Source organism: Acipenser ruthenus, chromosome 3 (genome assembly GCF_902713425.1).
Source record: "Acipenser ruthenus chromosome 3, fAciRut3.2 maternal haplotype, whole genome shotgun sequence".
Lineage (NCBI taxonomy): Eukaryota > Metazoa > Chordata > Actinopteri > Acipenseriformes > Acipenseridae > Acipenser > Acipenser ruthenus.
In genome coordinates, this window is record NC_081191.1 from 24,275,354 (window position 1) to 24,296,284 (window position 20,931).

The following is a 20,931-nucleotide window of genomic DNA, read 5'->3' on the forward strand; positions in this document are numbered from 1 at the left end:
ATCCCTCCCCTGCGGCGGCTGCTCTTGATCTCCGTGAACGCACGCGCTGTCTCCAAACCTTGCAGAGCAGCACATTGAAGCGCTTGAAAACACAGCACAACATTCCCTAATAACACTTGCAATGCATTATGACTTCAAAGGTATGACTTTAAGTCTATGACATTATTATTTATTGATTTTATTTTGTTTTATTTCTTTGATCACCAACTGCCACGACAACACAATCGTTTTTTTATGCAGTACTCCTGACGAACTTCACCCATTGCCCGCATCGTACCGGCTCTGAAGGTAGCTTGTGTTGGAGCAGCAGGACAAGCTCGCCATCCCGCCCGCTGCTTTCCTGCATTAATGCTCACCAAAACACAACGCACCAAGGGGAGAGATACCATGGTAAATAGGTAACCTATTTACCATGGTATCCCTCCCCTGCGGCGGCTGCTCTTGATCTCCGTGAACGCACGCGCTGTCTCCAAACCTTGCAGAGCAGCACATTGAAGCGCTTGAAAACACAGCACAACATTCCCTAATAACACTTGCAATGCATTATGACTTCAAAGGTATGACTTTAAGTCTATGACATTATTATTTATTGATTTTATTTTGTTTTATTTCTTTGATCACCAACTGCCACGACAACACACTCGTTTTTTATGCAGTACTCCTGACGAACTTCACCCATTGCCCGCATCGTACCGGCTCTGAAGGTAGCTTGTGTTGGAGCAGCAGGACAAGCTCGCCATCCCGCCCGCTGCTTTCCTGCATTAATGCTCACCAAAACACAACGCACCCAGGGGAGAGATACCATGGTAAATAGGTAACCTATTTACCATGGTATCCCTCCCCTGCGGCGGCTGCTCTTGATCTCCGTGAACGCACGCGCTGTCTCCAAACCTTGCAGAGCAGCACATTGAAGCGCTTGAAAACACAGCACAACATTCCCTAATAACACTTGCAATGCATTATGACTTCAAAGGTATGACTTTAAGTCTATGACATTATTATTTATTGATTTTATTTTGTTTTATTTCTTTGATCACCAACTGCCACGACAACACACTCGTTTTTTTATGCAGTACTCCTGACGAACTTCACCCATTGCCCGCATCGTACCGGCTCTTAAGGTAGCTTGTGTTGGAGCAGCAGGACAATCTCGCCATCCCGCCCGCTGCTTTCCTGCATTAATGCTCACCAGAACACAACGCACCCAGGGGAGAGATACCATGGTATCCCTCCCCTGCGGCGGCTGCTCTTGATCTCCGTGAACGCACGCGCTGTCTCCAAACCTTGCAGAGCAGCACATTGAAGCGCTTGAAAACACAGCACAACATTCCCTAATAACACTTGCAATGCATTATGACTTCAAAGGTATTTCTTTAAGTCTATGACATTATTATTTATTGATTTTATTTTGTTTTATTTCTTTGATCACCAACTGCCACGACAACACACTCGTTTTTTTATGCAGTACTCCTGACGAACTTCACCCATTGCCCGCATCGTACCGGCTCTTAAGGTAGCTTGTGTTGGAGCAGCAGGACAAGCTCGCCATCCCGCCCGCTGCTTTCCTGCATTAATGCTCACCAAAACACAACGCACCCAGGGGAGAGATACCATGGTAAATAGGTAACCTATTTACCATGGTATCCCTCCCCTGCGGCGGCTGCTCTTGATCTCCGTGAACGCACGCGCTGTCTCCAAACCTTGCAGAGCAGCACATTGAAGCGCTTGAAAACACAGCACAACATTCCCTAATAACACTTGCAATGCATTATGACTTCAAAGGTATGACTTTAAGTCTATGACATTATTATTTATTGATTTTATTTTGTTTTATTTCTTTGATCACCAACTGCCACGACAACACAATCGTTTTTTTATGCAGTACTCCTGACGAACTGCACCCATTGCCCGCATCGTACCGGCTCTGAAGGTAGCTTGTGTTGGAGCAGCAGGACAAGCTCGCCATCCCGCCCGCTGCTTTCCTGCATTAATGCTCACCAAAACACAACGCACCAAGGGGAGAGATACCATGGTAAATAGGTAACCTATTTACCATGGTATCCCTCCCCTGCGGCGGCTGCTCTTGATCTCCGTGAACGCACGCGCTGTCTCCAAACCTTGCAGAGCAGCACATTGAAGCGCTTGAAAACACAGCACAACATTCCCTAATAACACTTGCAATGCATTATGACTTCAAAGGTATGACTTTAAGTCTATGACATTATTATTTATTGATTTTATTTTGTTTTATTTCTTTGATCACCAACTGCCACGACAACACACTCGTTTTTTTATGCAGTACTCCTGACGAACTTCACCCATTGCCCGCATCGTACCGGCTCTGAAGGTAGCTTGTGTTGGAGCAGCAGGACAAGCTCGCCATCCCGCCCGCTGCTTTCCTGCATTAATGCTCACCAAAACACAACGCACCCAGGGGAGAGATACCATGGTAAATAGGTAACCTATTTACCATGGTATCCCTCCCCTGCGGCGGCTGCTCTTGATCTCCGTGAACGCACGCGCTGTCTCCAAACCTTGCAGAGCAGCACATTGAAGCGCTTGAAAACACAGCACAACATTCCCTAATAACACTTGCAATGCATTATGACTTCAAAGGTATGACTTTAAGTCTATGACATTATTATTTATTGATTTTATTTTGTTTTATTTCTTTGATCACCAACTGCCACGACAACACACTCGTTTTTTTATGCAGTACTCCTGACGAACTTCACCCATTGCCCGCATCGTACCGGCTCTTAAGGTAGCTTGTGTTGGAGCAGCAGGACAAGCTCGCCATCCCGCCCGCTGCTTTCCTGCATTAATGCTCACCAAAACACAACGCACCCAGGGGAGAGATACCATGGTAAATAGGTAACCTATTTACCATGGTATCCCTCCCCTGCGGCGGCTGCTCTTGATCTCCGTGAACGCACGCGCTGTCTCCAAACCTTGCAGAGCAGCACATTGAAGCGCTTGAAAACACAGCACAACATTCCCTAATAACACTTGCAATGCATTATGACTTCAAAGGTATGACTTTAAGTCTATGACATTATTATTTATTGATTTTATTTTGTTTTATTTCTTTGATCACCAACTGCCACGACAACACACTCGTTTTTTTATGCAGTATTCCTGACGAACTTCACCCATTGCCCGCATCGTACCGGCTCTTAAGGTAGCTTGTGTTGTTGCAGCAGGACAAGCTCGCCATCCCGCCCGCTGCTTTCCTGCATTAATGCTCACCAGAACACAACGCACCCAGGGGAGAGATACCATGGTAAATAGGTAACCTATTTACCATGGTATCCCTCCCCTGCGGCGGCTGCTCTTGATCTCCGTGAACGCACGCGCTGTCTCCAAACCTTGCAGAGCAGCACATTGAAGCGCTTGAAAACACAGCACAACATTCCCTAATAACACTTGCAATGCATTATGACTTCAAAGGTATGACTTTAAGTCTATGACATTATTATTTATTGATTTTATTTTGTTTTATTTCTTTGATCACCAACTGCCACGACAACACACTCGTTTTTTTATGCAGTACTCCTGACGAACTTCACCCATTGCCCGCATCGTACCGGCTCTGAAGGTAGCTTGTGTTGGAGCAGCAGGACAAGCTCGCCATCCCGCCCCCTGCTTTCCTGCATTAATGCTCACCAAAACACAACGCACCCAGGGGAGAGATACCATGGTAAATAGGTAACCTATTTACCATGGTATCCCTCCCCTGCGGCGGCTGCTCTTGATCTCCGTGAACGCACGCGCTGTCTCCAAACCTTGCAGAGCAGCACATTGAAGCGCTTGAAAACACAGCACAACATTCCCTAATAACACTTGCAATGCATTATGACTTCAAAGGTATGACTTTAAGTCTATGACATTATTATTTATTGATTTTATTTTGTTTTATTTCTTTGATCACCAACTGCCACGACAACACAATCGTTTTTTTATGCAGTACTCCTGACGAACTTCACCCATTGCCCGCATCGTACCGGCTCTGAAGGTAGCTTGTGTTGGAGCAGCAGGACAAGCTCGCCATCCCGCCCGCTGCTTTCCTGCATTAATGCTCACCAAAACACAACGCACCAAGGGGAGAGATACCATGGTAAATAGGTAACCTATTTACCATGGTATCCCTCCCCTGCGGCGGCTGCTCTTGATCTCCGTGAACGCACGCGCTGTCTCCAAACCTTGCAGAGCAGCACATTGAAGCGCTTGAAAACACAGCACAACATTCCCTAATAACACTTGCAATGCATTATGACTTCAAAGGTATGACTTTAAGTCTATGACATTATTATTTATTGATTTTATTTTGTTTTATTTCTTTGATCACCAACTGCCACGACAACACACTCGTTTTTTTATGCAGTACTCCTGACGAACTTCACCCATTGCCCGCATCGTACCGGCTCTGAAGGTAGCTTGTGTTGGAGCAGCAGGACAAGCTCGCCATCCCGCCCGCTGCTTTCCTGCATTAATGCTCACCAAAACACAACGCACCCAGGGGAGAGATACCATGGTAAATAGGTAACCTATTTACCATGGTATCCCTCCCCTGCGGCGGCTGCTCTTGATCTCCGTGAACGCACGCGCTGTCTCCAAACCTTGCAGAGCAGCACATTGAAGCGCTTGAAAACACAGCACAACATTCCCTAATAACACTTGCAATGCATTATGACTTCAAAGGTATGACTTTAAGTCTATGACATTATTATTTATTGATTTTATTTTGTTTTATTTCTTTGATCACCAACTGCCACGACAACACAATCGTTTTTTTATGCAGTACTCCTGACGAACTTCACCCATTGCCCGCATCGTACCGGCTCTGAAGGTAGCTTGTGTTGGAGCAGCAGGACAAGCTCGCAATCCCGCCCGCTGCTTTCCTGCATTAATGCTCACCAAAACACAACGCACCAAGGGGAGAGATACCATGGTAAATAGGTAACCTATTTACCATGGTATCCCTCCCCTGCGGCGGCTGCTCTTGATCTCCGTGAACGCACGCGCTGTCTCCAAACCTTGCAGAGCAGCACATTGAAGCGCTTGAAAACACAGCACAACATTCCCTAATAACACTTGCAATGCATTATGACTTCAAAGGTATGACTTTAAGTCTATGACATTATTATTTATTGATTTTATTTTGTTTTATTTCTTTGATCACCAACTGCCACGACAACACACTCGTTTTTTTATGCAGTACTCCTGACGAACTTCACCCATTGCCCGCATCGTACCGGCTCTGAAGGTAGCTTGTGTTGGAGCAGCAGGACAAGCTCGCCATCCCGCCCGCTGCTTTCCTGCATTAATGCTCACCAAAACACAACGCACCCAGGGGAGAGATACCATGGTAAATAGGTAACCTATTTACCATGGTATCCCTCCCCTGCGGCGGCTGCTCTTGATCTCCGTGAACGCACGCGCTGTCTCCAAACCTTGCAGAGCAGCACATTGAAGCGCTTGAAAACACAGCACAACATTCCCTAATAACACTTGCAATGCATTATGACTTCAAAGGTATGACTTTAAGTCTATGACATTATTATTTATTGATTTTATTTTGTTTTATTTCTTTGATCACCAACTGCCACGACAACACACTCGTTTTTTTATGCAGTACTCCTGACGAACTTCACCCATTGCCCGCATCGTACCGGCTCTTAAGGTAGCTTGTGTTGGAGCAGCAGGACAAGCTCGCCATCCCGCCCGCTGCTTTCCTGCATTAATGCTCACCAAAACACAACGCACCCAGGGGAGAGGTATCCCTCCCCTGCGGCAGGCTGCTCTTGATCTCCGTGAACGCACGCGCTGTCTCCAAACCTTGCAGAGCAGCACATTGAAGCGCTTGAAAACACAGCACAACATTCCCTAATAACACTTGCAATGCATTATGACTTCAAAGGTATGACTTTAAGTCTATGACATTATTATTTATTGATTTTATTTTGTTTTATTTCTTTGATCACCAACTGCCACGACAACACACTCGTTTTTTTATGCAGTATTCCTGACGAACTTCACCCATTGCCCGCATCGTACCGGCTCTTAAGGTAGCTTGTGTTGTTGCAGCAGGACAAGCTCGCCATCCCGCCCGCTGCTTTCCTGCATTAATGCTCACCAGAACACAACGCACCCAGGGGAGAGATACCATGGTAAATAGGTAACCTATTTACCATGGTATCCCTCCCCTGCGGCGGCTGCTCTTGATCTCCGTGAACGCACGCGCTGTCTCCAAACCTTGCAGTGCAGCACATTGAAGCGCTTGAAAACACAGCACAACATTCCCTAATAACACTTGCAATGCATTATGACTTCAAAGGTATGACTTTAAGTCTATGACATTATTATTTATTGATTTTATTTTGTTTTATTTCTTTGATCACCAACTGCCACGACAACACACTCGTTTTTTTATGCAGTACTCCTGACGAACTTCACCCATTGCCCGCATCGTACCGGCTCTGAAGGTAGCTTGTGTTGGAGCAGCAGGACAAGCTCGCCATCCCGCCCCCTGCTTTCCTGCATTAATGCTCACCAAAACACAACGCACCCAGGGGAGAGATACCATGGTAAATAGGTAACCTATTTACCATGGTATCCCTCCCCTGCGGCGGCTGCTCTTGATCTCCGTGAACGCACGCGCTGTCTCCAAACCTTGCAGAGCAGCACATTGAAGCGCTTGAAAACACAGCACAACATTCCCTAATAACACTTGCAATGCATTATGACTTCAAAGGTATGACTTTAAGTCTATGACATTATTATTTATTGATTTTATTTTGTTTTATTTCTTTGATCACCAACTGCCACGACAACACACTCGTTTTTTTATGCAGTACTCCTGACGAACTTCACCCATTGCCCGCATCGTACCGGCTCTTAAGGTAGCTTGTGTTGGAGCAGCAGGACAAGCTCGCCATCCCGCCCGCTGCTTTCCTGCATTAATGCTCACCAAAACACAACGCACCCAGGGGAGAGGTATCCCTCCCCTGCGGCAGGCTGCTCTTGATCTCCGTGAACGCACGCGCTGTCTCCAAACCTTGCAGAGCAGCACATTGAAGCGCTTGAAAACACAGCACAACATTCCCTAATAACACTTGCAATGCATTATGACTTCAAAGGTATGACTTTAAGTCTATGACATTATTATTTATTGATTTTATTTTGTTTTATTTCTTTGATCACCAACTGCCACGACAACACACTCGTTTTTTTATGCAGTATTCCTGACGAACTTCACCCATTGCCCGCATCGTACCGGCTCTTAAGGTAGCTTGTGTTGTTGCAGCAGGACAAGCTCGCCATCCCGCCCGCTGCTTTCCTGCATTAATGCTCACCAGAACACAACGCACCCAGGGGAGAGATACCATGGTAAATAGGTAACCTATTTACCATGGTATCCCTCCCCTGCGGCGGCTGCTCTTGATCTCCGTGAACGCACGCGCTGTCTCCAAACCTTGCAGAGCAGCACATTGAAGCGCTTGAAAACACAGCACAACATTCCCTAATAACACTTGCAATGCATTATGACTTCAAAGGTATGACTTTAAGTCTATGACATTATTATTTATTGATTTTATTTTGTTTTATTTCTTTGATCACCAACTGCCACGACAACACACTCGTTTTTTTATGCAGTACTCCTGACGAACTTCACCCATTGCCCGCATCGTACCGGCTCTGAAGGTAGCTTGTGTTGGAGCAGCAGGACAAGCTCGCCATCCCGCCCCCTGCTTTCCTGCATTAATGCTCACCAAAACACAACGCACCCAGGGGAGAGATACCATGGTAAATAGGTAACCTATTTACCATGGTATCCCTCCCCTGCGGCGGCTGCTCTTGATCTCCGTGAACGCACGCGCTGTCTCCAAACCTTGCAGAGCAGCACATTGAAGCGCTTGAAAACACAGCACAACATTCCCTAATAACACTTGCAATGCATTATGACTTCAAAGGTATGACTTTAAGTCTATGACATTATTATTTATTGATTTTATTTTGTTTTATTTCTTTGATCACCAACTGCCACGACAACACACTCGTTTTTTTATGCAGTACTCCTGACGAACTTCACCCATTGCCCGCATCGTACCGGCTCTGAAGGTAGCTTGTGTTGGAGCAGCAGGACAAGCTCGCCATCCCGCCCGCTGCTTTCCTGCATTAATGCTCACCAAAACACAACGCACCCAGGGGAGAGATACCATGGTAAATAGGTAACCTATTTACCATGGTATCCCTCCCCTGCGGCGGCTGCTCTTGATCTCCGTGAACGCACGCGCTGTCTCCAAACCTTGCAGAGCAGCACATTGAAGCGCTTGAAAACACAGCACAACATTCCCTAATAACACTTGCAATGCATTATGACTTCAAAGGTATGACTTTAAGTCTATGACATTATTATTTATTGATTTTATTTTGTTTTATTTCTTTGATCACCAACTGCCACGACAACACACTCGTTTTTTTATGCAGTATTCCTGACGAACTTCACCCATTGCCCGCATCGTACCGGCTCTGAAGGTAGCTTGTGTTGGAGCAGCAGGACAAGCTCGCCATCCCGCCCGCTGCTTTCCTGCATTAATGCTCACCAAAACACAACGCACCCAGGGGAGAGATACCATGGTAAATAGGTAACCTATTTACCATGGTATCCCTCCCCTGCGGCGGCTGCTCTTGATCTCCGTGAACGCACGCGCTGTCTCCAAACCTTACAGAGCAGCACATTGAAGCGCTTGAAAACACAGCACAACATTCCCTAATAACACTTGCAATGCATTATGACTTCAAAGGTATGACTTTAAGTCTATGACATTATTATTTATTGATTTTATTTTGTTTTATTTCTTTGATCACCAACTGCCACGACAACACACTCGTTTTTTTATGCAGTACTCCTGACGAACTTCACCCATTGCCCGCATCGTACCGGCTCTTAAGGTAGCTTGTGTTGGAGCAGCAGGACAAGCTCGCCATACCGCCCGCTGCTTTCCTGCATTAATGCTCACCAAAACACAACGCACCCAGGGGAGAGATACCATGGTAAATAGGTAACCTATTTACCATGGTATCCCTCCCCTGCGGCGGCTGCTCTTGATCTCCGTGAACGCACGCGCTGTCTCCAAACCTTGCAGAGCAGCACATTGAAGCGCTTGAAAACACAGCACAACATTCCCTAATAACACTTGCAATGCATTATGACTTCAAAGGTATGACTTTAAGTCTATGACATTATTATTTATTGATTTTATTTTGTTTTATTTCTTTGATCACCAACTGCCACGACAATACACTCGTTTTTTTTATGCAGTACTCCTGACGAACTTCACCCATTGCCCGCATCGTACCGGCTCTTAAGGTAGCTTGTGTTGGAGCTGCAGGACAAGCTCGCCATCCCGCCCGCTGCTTTCCTGCATTAATGCTCACCAAAACACAACGCACCCATTTTTACCATGGTATCCCTCCCCTGCGGCGGCTGCTCTTGATCTCCGTGAACGCACGCGCTGTCTCCAAACCTTGCAGAGCAGCACATTGAAGCGCTTGAAAACACAGCACAACATTCCCTAATAACACTTGCAATGCATTATGACTTCAAAGGTATGACTTTAAGTCTATGACATTATTATTTATTGATTTTATTTTGTTTTATTTCTTTGATCACCAACTGCCACGACAACACACTCGTTTTTTTATGCAGTACTCCTGACGAACTTCACCCATTGCCCGCATCGTACCGGCTCTGAAGGTAGCTTGTGTTGGAGCAGCAGGACAAGCTCGCCATCCCGCCCGCTGCTTTCCTGCATTAATGCTCACCAAAACACAACGCACCCAGGGGAGAGATACCATGGTAAATAGGTAACCTATTTACCATGGTATCCCTCCCCTGCGGCGGCTGCTCTTGATCTCCGTGAACGCACGCGCTGTCTCCAAACCTTGCAGAGCAGCACATTGAAGCGCTTGAAAACACAGCACAACATTCCCTAATAACACTTGCAATGCATTATGACTTCAAAGGTATGACTTTAAGTCTATGACATTATTATTTATTGATTTTATTTTGTTTTATTTCTTTGATCACCAACTGCCACGACAACACACTCGTTTTTTTATGCAGTACTCCTGACGAACTTCACCCATTGCCCGCATCGTACCGGCTCTTAAGGTAGCTTGTGTTGGAGCAGCAGGACAAGCTCGCCATCCCGCCCGCTGCTTTCCTGCATTAATGCTCACCAAAACACAACGCACCCAGGGGAGAGATACCATGGTAAATAGGTAACCTATTTACCATGGTATCCCTCCCCTGCGGCGGCTGCTCTTGATCTCCGTGAACGCACGCGCTGTCTCCAAACCTTGCAGAGCAGCACATTGAAGCGCTTGAAAACACAGCACAACATTCCCTAATAACACTTGCAATGCATTATGACTTCAAAGTTATGACTTTAAGTCTATGACATTATTATTTATTGATTTTATTTTGTTTTATTTCTTTGATCACCAACTGCCACGACAACACACTCGTTTTTTTATGCAGAACTCCTGACGAACTTCACCCATTGCCCGCATCGTACCGGCTCTGAAGGTAGCTTGTGTTGGAGCAGCAGGACAAGCTCGCCATCCCGCCCGCTGCTTTCCTGCATTAATGCTCACCAAAACACAACGCACCCAGGGGAGAGATACCATGGTAAATAGGTAACCTATTTACCATGGTATCCCTCCCCTGCGGCGGCTGCTCTTGATCTCCGTGAACGCACGCGCTGTCTCCAAACCTTGCAGAGCAGCACATTGAAGCGCTTGAAAACACAGCACAACATTCCCTAATAACACTTGCAATGCATTATGACTTCAAAGGTATGACTTTAAGTCTATGACATTATTATTTATTGATTTTATTTTGTTTTATTTCTTTGATCACCAACTGCCACGACAACACACTCGTTTTTTTATGCAGTACTCCTGACGAACTTCACCCATTGCCCGCATCGTACCGGCTCTGAAGGTAGCTTGTGTTGGAGCAGCAGGACAAGCTCGCCATCCCGCCCGCTGCTTTCCTGCATTAATGCTCACCAAAACACAACGCACCCAGGGGAGAGATACCATAGTAAATAGGTAACCTATTTACCATGGTATCCCTCCCCTGCGGCGGCTGCTCTTGATCTCCGTGAACGCACCCGCTGTCTCCAAACCTTGCAGAGCAGCACATTGAAGCGCTTGAAAACACAGCACAACATTCCCTAATAACACTTGCAATGCATTATGACTTCAAAGGTATGACTTTAAGTCTATGACATTATTATTTATTGATTTTATTTTGTTTTATTTCTTTGATCACCAACTGCCACGACAACACACTCGTTTTTTTATGCAGTACTCCTGACGAACTTCACCCATTGCCCGCATCGTACCGGCTCTTCAGGTAGCTTGTGTTGGAGCAGCAGGACAAGCTCGCCATCCCGCCCGCTGCTTTCCTGCATTAATGCTCACCAAAACACAACGCACCCAGGGGAGAGATACCATGGTAAATAGGTAACCTATTTACCATGGTATCCCTCCCCTGCGGCGGCTGCTCTTGATCTCCGTGAACGCACGCGCTGTCTCCAAACCTTGCAGAGCAGCACATTGAAGCGCTTGAAAACACAGCACAACATTCCCTAATAACACTTGCAATGCATTATGACTTCAAAGGTATGACTTTAAGTCTATGACATTATTATTTATTGATTTTATTTTGTTTTATTTCTTTGATCACCAACTGCCACGACAACACACTCGTTTTTTTATGCAGTACTCCTGACGAACTTCACCCATTGCCCGCATCGTACCGGCTCTGAAGGTAGCTTGTGTTGGAGCAGCAGGACAAGCTCGCCATCCCGCCCGCTGCTTTCCTGCATTAATGCTCACCAGAACACAACGCACCCAGGGGAGAGATACCATGGTAAATAGGTAACCTATTTACCATGGTATCCCTCCCCTGCGGCGGCTGCTCTTGATCTCCGTGAACGCACGCGCTGTCTCCAAACCTTGCAGAGCAGCACATTGGAGCGCTTGAAAACACAGCACAACATTCCCTAATAACACTTGCAATGCATTATGACTTCAAAGGTATGACTTTAAGTCTATGACATTATTATTTATTGATTTTATTTTGTTTTATTTCTTTGATCACCAACTGCCACGACAACACACTCGTTTTTTTATGCAGTACTCCTGACGAACTTCACCCATTGCCCGCATCGTACCGGCTCTTAAGGTAGCTTGTGTTGGAGCAGCAGGACAAGCTCGCCATCCCGCCCGCTGCTTTCCTGCATTAATGCTCACCAAAACACAACGCACCCAGGGGAGAGATACCATGGTAAATAGGTAACCTATTTACCATGGTATCCCTCCCCTGCGGCGGCTGCTCTTGATCTCCGTGAACGCACGCGCTGTCTCCAAACCTTGCAGAGCAGCACATTGAAGCGCTTGAAAACACAGCACAACATTCCCTAATAACACTTGCAATGCATTATGACTTCAAAGGTATGACTTTAAGTCTATGACATTATTATTTATTGATTTTATTTTGTTTTATTTCTTTGATCACCAACTGCCACGACAACACACTCGTTTTTTTATGCAGTACTCCTGACGAACTTCACCCATTGCCCGCATCGTACCGGCTCTGAAGGTAGCTTGTGTTGGAGCAGCAGGACAAGCTCGCCATCCCGCCCGCTGCTTTCCTGCATTAATGCTCACCAAAACACAACGCACCCAGGGGAGAGATACCATGGTAAATAGGTAACCTATTTACCATGGTATCCCTCCCCTGCGGCGGCTGCTCTTGATCTCCGTGAACGCACGCGCTGTCTCCAAACCTTGCAGAGCAGCACATTGAAGCGCTTGAAAACACAGCACAACATTCCCTAATAACACTTGCAATGCATTATGACTTCAAAGGTATGACTTTAAGTCTATGACATTATTATTTATTGATTTTATTTTGTTTTATTTCTTTGATCACCAACTGCCACGACAACACACTCGTTTTTTTATGCAGTACTCCTGACGAACTTCACCCATTGCCCGCATCGTACCGGCTCTTAAGGTAGCTTGTGTTGGAGCAGCAGACAAGCTCGCCATCCCGCCCGCTGCTTTCCTGCATTAATGCTCACCAAAACACAACGCACCCAGGGGAGAGATACCATGCTAAATAGGTAACCTATTTACCATGGTATCCCTCCCCTGCGGCGGCTGCTCTTGATCTCCGTGAACGCACGCGCTGTCTCCAAACCTTGCAGAGCAGCACATTGAAGCGCTTGAAAACACAGCACAACATTCCCTAATAACACTTGCAATGCATTATGACTTCAAAGGTATGACTTTAAGTCTATGACATTATTATTTATTGATTTTATTTTGTTTTATTTCTTTGATCACCAACTGCCACGACAACACACTCGTTTTTTTATGCAGTACTCCTGACGAACTTCACCCATTGCCCGCATCGTACCGGCTCTTCAGGTAGCTTGTGTTGGAGCAGCAGGACAAGCTCGCCATCCCGCCCGCTGCTTTCCTGCATTAATGCTCACCAGAACACAACGCACCCAGGGGAGAGATACCATGGTAAATAGGTAACCTATTTACCATGGTATCCCTCCCCTGCGGCGGCTGCTCTTGATCTCCGTGAACGCACGCGCTGTCTCCAAACCTTGCAGAGCAGCACATTGAAGCGCTTGAAAACACAGCACAACATTCCCTATTAACACTTGCAATGCATTATGACTTCAAAGGTATGACTTTAAGTCTATGACATTATTATTTATTGATTTTATTTTGTTTTATTTCTTTGATCACCAACTGCCACGACAACACACTCGTTTTTTTATGCAGTACTCCTGACGAACTTCACCCATTGCCCGCATCGTACCGACTCTTAAGGTAGCTTGTGTTGGAGCAGCAGGACAAGCTCGCCATCCCGCCCGCTGCTTTCCTGCATTAATGCTCACCAAAACACAACGCACCCAGGGGAGAGATACCATGGTAAATAGGTAACCTATTTACCATGGTATCCCTCCCCTGCGGCGGCTGCTCTTGATCTCCGTGAACGCACGCGCTGTCTCCAAACCTTGCAGAGCAGCATATTGAAGCGCTTCAAAACACAGCACAACATTCCCTAATAACACTTGCAATGCATTATGACTTCAAAGGTATGACTTTAAGTCTATGACATTATTATTTATTGATTTTATTTTGTTTTATTTCTTTGATCACCAACTGCCACGACAACACACTCGTTTTTTTATGCAGTACTCCTGACGAACTTCACCCATTGCCCGCATCGTACCGGCTCTTAAGGTAGCTTGTGTTGGAGCAGCAGGACAAGCTCGCCATCCCGCCCGCTGCTTTCCTGCATTAATGCTCACCAAAACACAACGCACCCAGGGGAGAGATACCATGGTAAATAGGTAACCTATTTACCATGGTATCCCTCCCCTGCGGCGGCTGCTCTTGATCTCCGTGAACGCACGCGCTGTCTCCAAACCTTGCAGAGCAGCATATTGAAGCGCTTCAAAACACAGCACAACATTCCCTAATAACACTTGCAATGCATTATGACTTCAAAGGTATGACTTTAAGTCTATGACATTATTATTTATTGATTTTATTTTGTTTTATTTCTTTGATCACCAACTGCCACGACAACACACTCGTTTTTTTATGCAGTACTCCTGACGAACTTCACCCATTGCCCGCATCGTACCGACTCTTAAGGTAGCTTGTGTTGGAGCAGCAGGACAAGCTCGCCATCCCGCCCGCTGCTTTCCTGCATTAATGCTCACCAAAACACAACGCACCCAGGGGAGAGATACCATGGTAAATAGGTAACCTATTTACCATGGTATCCCTCCCCTGCGGCGGCTGCTCTTGATCTCCGTGAACGCACGCGCTGTCTCCAAACCTTGCAGAGCAGCACATTGAAGCGCTTGAAAACACAGCACAACATTCCCTAATAACACTTGCAATGCATTATGACTTCAAAGGTATGACTTTAAGTCTATGACATTATTATTTATTGATTTTATTTTGTTTTATTTCTTTGATCACCAACTGCCACGACAACACACTCGTTTTTTTATGCAGTACTCCTGACGAACTTCACCCATTGCCCGCATCGTACCGGCTCTGAAGGTAGCTTGTGTTGGAGCAGCAGGACAAGCACGCCATCCCGCCCGCTGCTTTCCTGCATTAATGCTCACCAAAACACAACGCACCCAGGTACCTATTTACCATGGTATCCCTCCCCTGCGGCGGCTGCTCTTGATCTCCGTGAACGCACGCGCTGTCTCCAAACCTTGCAGAGCAGCACATTGAAGCGCTTGAAAACACAGCACAACATTCCCTAATAACACTTGCAATGCATTATGACTTCAAAGGTATGACTTTAAGTCTATGACATTATTATTTATTGATTTTATTTTGTTTTATTTCTTTGATCACCAACTGCCACGACAACACACTGGGTTTTTTATGCAGTACTCCTGACGAACTTCACCCATTGCCCGCATCGTACCGGCTCTGAAGGTAGCTTGTGTTGGAGCAGCAGGACAAGCTCGCCATCCCGCCCGCTGCTTTCCTGCATTAATGCTCACCAAAACACAACGCACCCAGGGGAGAGATACCATGGTAAATAGGTAACCTATTTACCATGGTATCCCTCCCCTGCGGCGGCTGCTCTTGATCTCCGTGAACGCACGCGCTGTCTCCAAACCTTGCAGAGCAGCACATTGAAGCGCTTGAAAACACAGCACAACATTCCCTAATAACACTTGCAATGCATTATGACTTCAAAGGTATGACTTTAAGTCTATGACATTATTATTTATTGATTTTATTTTGTTTTATTTCTTTGATCACCAACTGCCACGACAACACACTCGTTTTTTTATGCAGTACTCCTGACGAACTTCACCCATTGCCCGCATCGTACCGGCTCTGAAGGTAGCTTGTGTTGGAGCAGCAGGACAAGCTCGCCATCCCGCCCGCTGCTTTCCTGCATTAATGCTCACCAAAACACAACGCACCCAGGGGAGAGATACCATGGTAAATAGGTAACCTATTTACCATGGTATCCCTCCCCTGCGGCGGCTGCTCTTGATCTCCGTGAACGCACGCGCTGTCTCCAAACCTTGCAGAGCAGCACATTGAAGCGCTTGAAAACACAGCACAACATTCCCTAATAACACTTGCAATGCATTATGACTTCAAAGGTATGACTTTAAGTCTATGACATTATTATTTATTGATTTTATTTTGTTTTATTTCTTTGATCACCAACTGCCACGACAACACACTCGTTTTTTTATGCAGTACTCCTGACGAACTTCACCCATTGCCCGCATCGTACCGGCTCTGAAGGTAGCTTGTGTTGGAGCAGCAGGACAAGCTCGCCATCCCGCCCGCTGCTTTCCTGCATTAATGCTCACCAAAACACAACGCACCCAGGGGAGAGATACCATGGTAAATAGGTAACCTTTTTACCATGGTATCCCTCCCCTGCGGCGGCTGCTCTTGATCTCCGTGAACGCACGCGCTGTCTCCAAACCTTGCAGAGCAGCACATTGAAGCGCTTGAAAACACAGCACAACATTCCCTAATAACACTTGCAATGCATTATGACTTCAAAGGTATGACTTTAAGTCTATGACATTATTATTTATTGATTTTATTTTGTTTTATTTCTTTGATCACCAACTGCCACGACAACACACTCGTTTTTTTATGCAGTACTCCTGACGAACTTCACCCATTGCCCGCATCGTACCGACTCTTAAGGTAGCTTGTGTTGGAGCAGCAGGACAAGCTCGCCATCCCGCCCGCTGCTTTCCTGCATTAATGCTCACCAAAACACAACGCACCCAGGGGAGAGATACCATGGTAAATAGGTAACCTATTTACCATGGTATCCCTCCCCTGCGGCGGCTGCTCTTGATCTCTGTGAACGCACGCGCTGTCTCCAAACCTTGCAGAGCAGCACATTGAAGCGCTTGAAAACACAGCACAACATTCCCTAATAACACTTGCAATGCATTATGACTTCAAAGGTATTTCTTTAAGTCTATGACATTATTATTTATTGATTTTATTTTGTTTTATTTCTTTGATCACCAACTGCCACGACAACACACTCGTTTTTTTATGCAGTACTCCTGACGAACTTCACCCATTGCCCGCATCGTACCGGCTCTGAAGGTAGCTTGTGTTGGAGCAGCAGGACAAGCTCGCCATCCCGCCCGCTGCTTTCCTGCATTAATGCTCACCAAAACACAACGCACCCAGGGGAGAGATACCATGGTAAATAGGTAACCTATTTACCATGGTATCCCTCCCCTGCGGCGGCTGCTCTTGATCTCCGTGAACGCACGCGCTGTCTCCAAACCTTGCAGAGCAGCACATTGAAGCGCTTGAAAACACAGCACAACATTCCCTAATAACACTTGCAATGCATTATGACTTCAAAGGTATGACTTTAAGTCTATGACATTATTATTTATTGATTTTATTTTGTTTTATTTCTTTGATCACCAACTGCCACGACAACACACTCGTTTTTTTATGCAGTACTCCTGACGAACTTCACCCATTGCCCGCATCGTACCGGCTCTTAAGGTAGCTTGTGTTGGAGCAGCAGGACAAGCTCGCCATCCCGCCCGCTGCTTTCCTGCATTAATGCTCACCAAAACACAACGCACCCAGGGGAGAGATACCATGGTAAATAGGTAACCTATTTACCATGGTATCCCTCCCCTGCGGCGGCTGCTCTTGATCTCCGTGAACGCACGCGCTGTCTCCAAACCTTGCAGAGCAGCACATTGAAGCGCTTGAAAACACAGCACAACATTCCCTAATAACACTTGCAATGCATTATGACTTCAAAGGTATGACTTTAAGTCTATCACATTATTATTTATTGATTTTATTTTGTTTTATTTCTTTGATCACCAACTGCCACGACAACACACTCGTTTTTTTATGCAGTACTCCTGACGAACTTCACCCATTGCCCGCATCGTACCGGCTCTGAAGGTAGCTTGTGTTGGAGCAGCAGGACAAGCTCGCCATCAAGCCCGCTGCTTTCCTGCATTAATGCTCACCAAAACACAACGCACCCAGGGGAGAGATACCATGGTAAATAGGTAACCTATTTACCATGGTATCCCTCCCCTGCGGCGGCTGCTCTTGATCTCCGTGAACGCACGCGCTGTCTCCAAACCTTGCAGAGCAGCACATTGAAGCGCTTGAAAACACAGCACAACATTCCCTAATAACACTTGCAATGCATTATGACTTCAAAGGTATGACTTTAAGTCTATGACATTATTATTTATTGATTTTATTTTGTTTTATTTCTTTGATCACCAACGCCACGACAACACACTCGTTTTTTTATGCAGTACTCCTGACGAACTTCACCCATTGCCCGCATCGTACCGGCTCTGAAGGTAGCTTGTGTTGGAGCAGCAGGACAAGCTCGCCATCCCGCCCGCTGCTTTCCTGCATTAATGCTCACCAAAACACAACGCACCCAGGGGAGAGATACCATGGTAAATAGGTAACCTATTTACCATGGTATCCCTCCCCCGCGGCGGCTGCTCTTGATCTCCGTGAACGCACGCGCTGTCTCCAAACCTTGCAGAGCAGCACATTGAAGCGCTTGAAAACACAGCACAACATTCCCTAATAACACTTGCAATGCATTATGACTTCAAAGGTATGACTTTAAGTCTATGACATTATTATTTATTGATTTTATTTTGTTTTATTTCTTTGATCACCAACTGCCACGACAACACACTTGTTTTTTTATGCAGTACTCCTGACGAACTTCACCCATTGCCCGCATCGTACCGGCTCTTAAGGTAGCTTGTGTTGGAGCAGCAGGACAAGCTCGCCATCCCGCCCGCTGCTTTCCTGCATTAATGCTCACCAGAACACAACGCACCCAGGGGAGAGATACCATGGTAAATAGGTAACCTATTTACCATGGTATCCCTCCCCTGCGGCGGCTGCTCTTGATCTCCGTGAACGCACGCGCTGTCTCCAAACCTTGCAGAGCAGCACATTGAAGCGCTTGAAAACACAGCACAACATTCCCTAATAACACTTGCAATGCATTATGACTTCAAAGGTATGACTTTAAGTCTATCACATTATTATTTATTGATTTTATTTTGTTTTATTTCTTTGATCACCAACTGCCACGACAACACACTCGTTTTTTTATGCAGTACTCCTGACGAACTTCACCCATTGCCCGCATCGTACCGGCTCTGAAGGTAGCTTGTGTTGGAGCAGCAGGACAAGCTCGCCATCAAGCCCGCTGCTTTCCTGCATTAATGCTCACCAAAACACAACGCACCCAGGGGAGAGATACCATGGTAAATAGGTAACCTATTTACCATGGTATCCCTCCCCTGCGGCGGCTGCTCTTGATCTCCGTGAACGCACGCGCTGTCTCCAAACCTTGCAGAGCAGCACATTGAAGCGCTTGAAAACACAGCACAACATTCCCTAATAACACTTGCAATGCATTATGACTTCAAAGGTATGACTTTAAGTCTATGACATTATTATTTATTGATTTTATTTTGTTTTATTTCTTTGATCACCAACGCCACGACAACACACTCGTTTTTTTATGCAGTACTCCTGACGAACTTCACCCATTGCCCGCATCGTACCGGCTCTGAAGGTAGCTTGTGTTGGAGCAGCAGGACAAGCTCGCCATCCCGCCCGCTGCTTTCCTGCATTAATGCTCACCAAAACACAACGCACCCAGGGGAGAGATACCATGGTAAATAGGTAACCTATTTACCATGGTATCCCTCCCCTGCGGCGGCTGCTCTTGATCTCCGTGAACGCACGCGCTGTCTCCAAACCTTGCAGAGCAGCACATTGAAGCGCTTGAAAACACAGCACAACATTCCCTAATAACACTTGCAATGCATTATGACTTCAAAGGTATGACTTTAAGTCTATGACATTATTATTTATTGATTTTATTTTGTTTTATTTCTTTGATCACCAACTGCCACGACAACACACTCGTTTTTTTATGCAGTACTCCTGACGAACTTCACCCATTGCCCGCATCGTACCGACTCTTCAGGTAGCTTGTGTTGGAGCAGCAGGACAAGCTCGCCATCCCGCCCGCTGCTTTCCTGCATTAATGCTCACCAAAACACAACGCACCCAGGGGAGAGATACCATGGTAAATAGGTAACCTATTTACCATGGTATCCCTCCCCTGCGGCGGCTGCTCTTGATCTCCGTGAACGCACCCGCTGTCTCCAAACCTTGCAGAGCAGCACATTGAAGCGCTTGAAAACACAGCACAACATTCCCTAATAACACTTGCAATGCATTATGACTTCAAAGGTATGACTTTAACTCTATGACATTATTATTTATTGATTTTATTTTGTTTTATTTCTTTGATCACCAACTGCCACGACAACACACTCGTTTTTTTATGCAGTACTCCTGACGAACTTCACCCATTGCCCGCATCGTACCGGCTCTGAAGGTAGCTTGTGTTGGAGCAGCAGGACAAGCTCGCCATCCCGCCCGCTGCTTTCCTGCATTATTGCTCACCAAAACACAACGCACCCAGGGGAGAGATACCATGGTAAATAGGTAACCTATTTACCATGGTATCCCTCCCCTGCGGCGGCTGCTCTTGATCTCCGGCTGCTCTTGATCTCCGTGAACGCACGCGCTGTCTCCAAACCTTGCAGAGCAGCACATTGAAGCGCTTGAAAACACAGCACAACATTCCCTAATAACACTTGCAATGCATTATGACTTCAAAGGTATGACTTTAAGTCTATGACATTATTATTTATTGATTTTATTTTGTTTTATTTCTTTGATCACCAACTG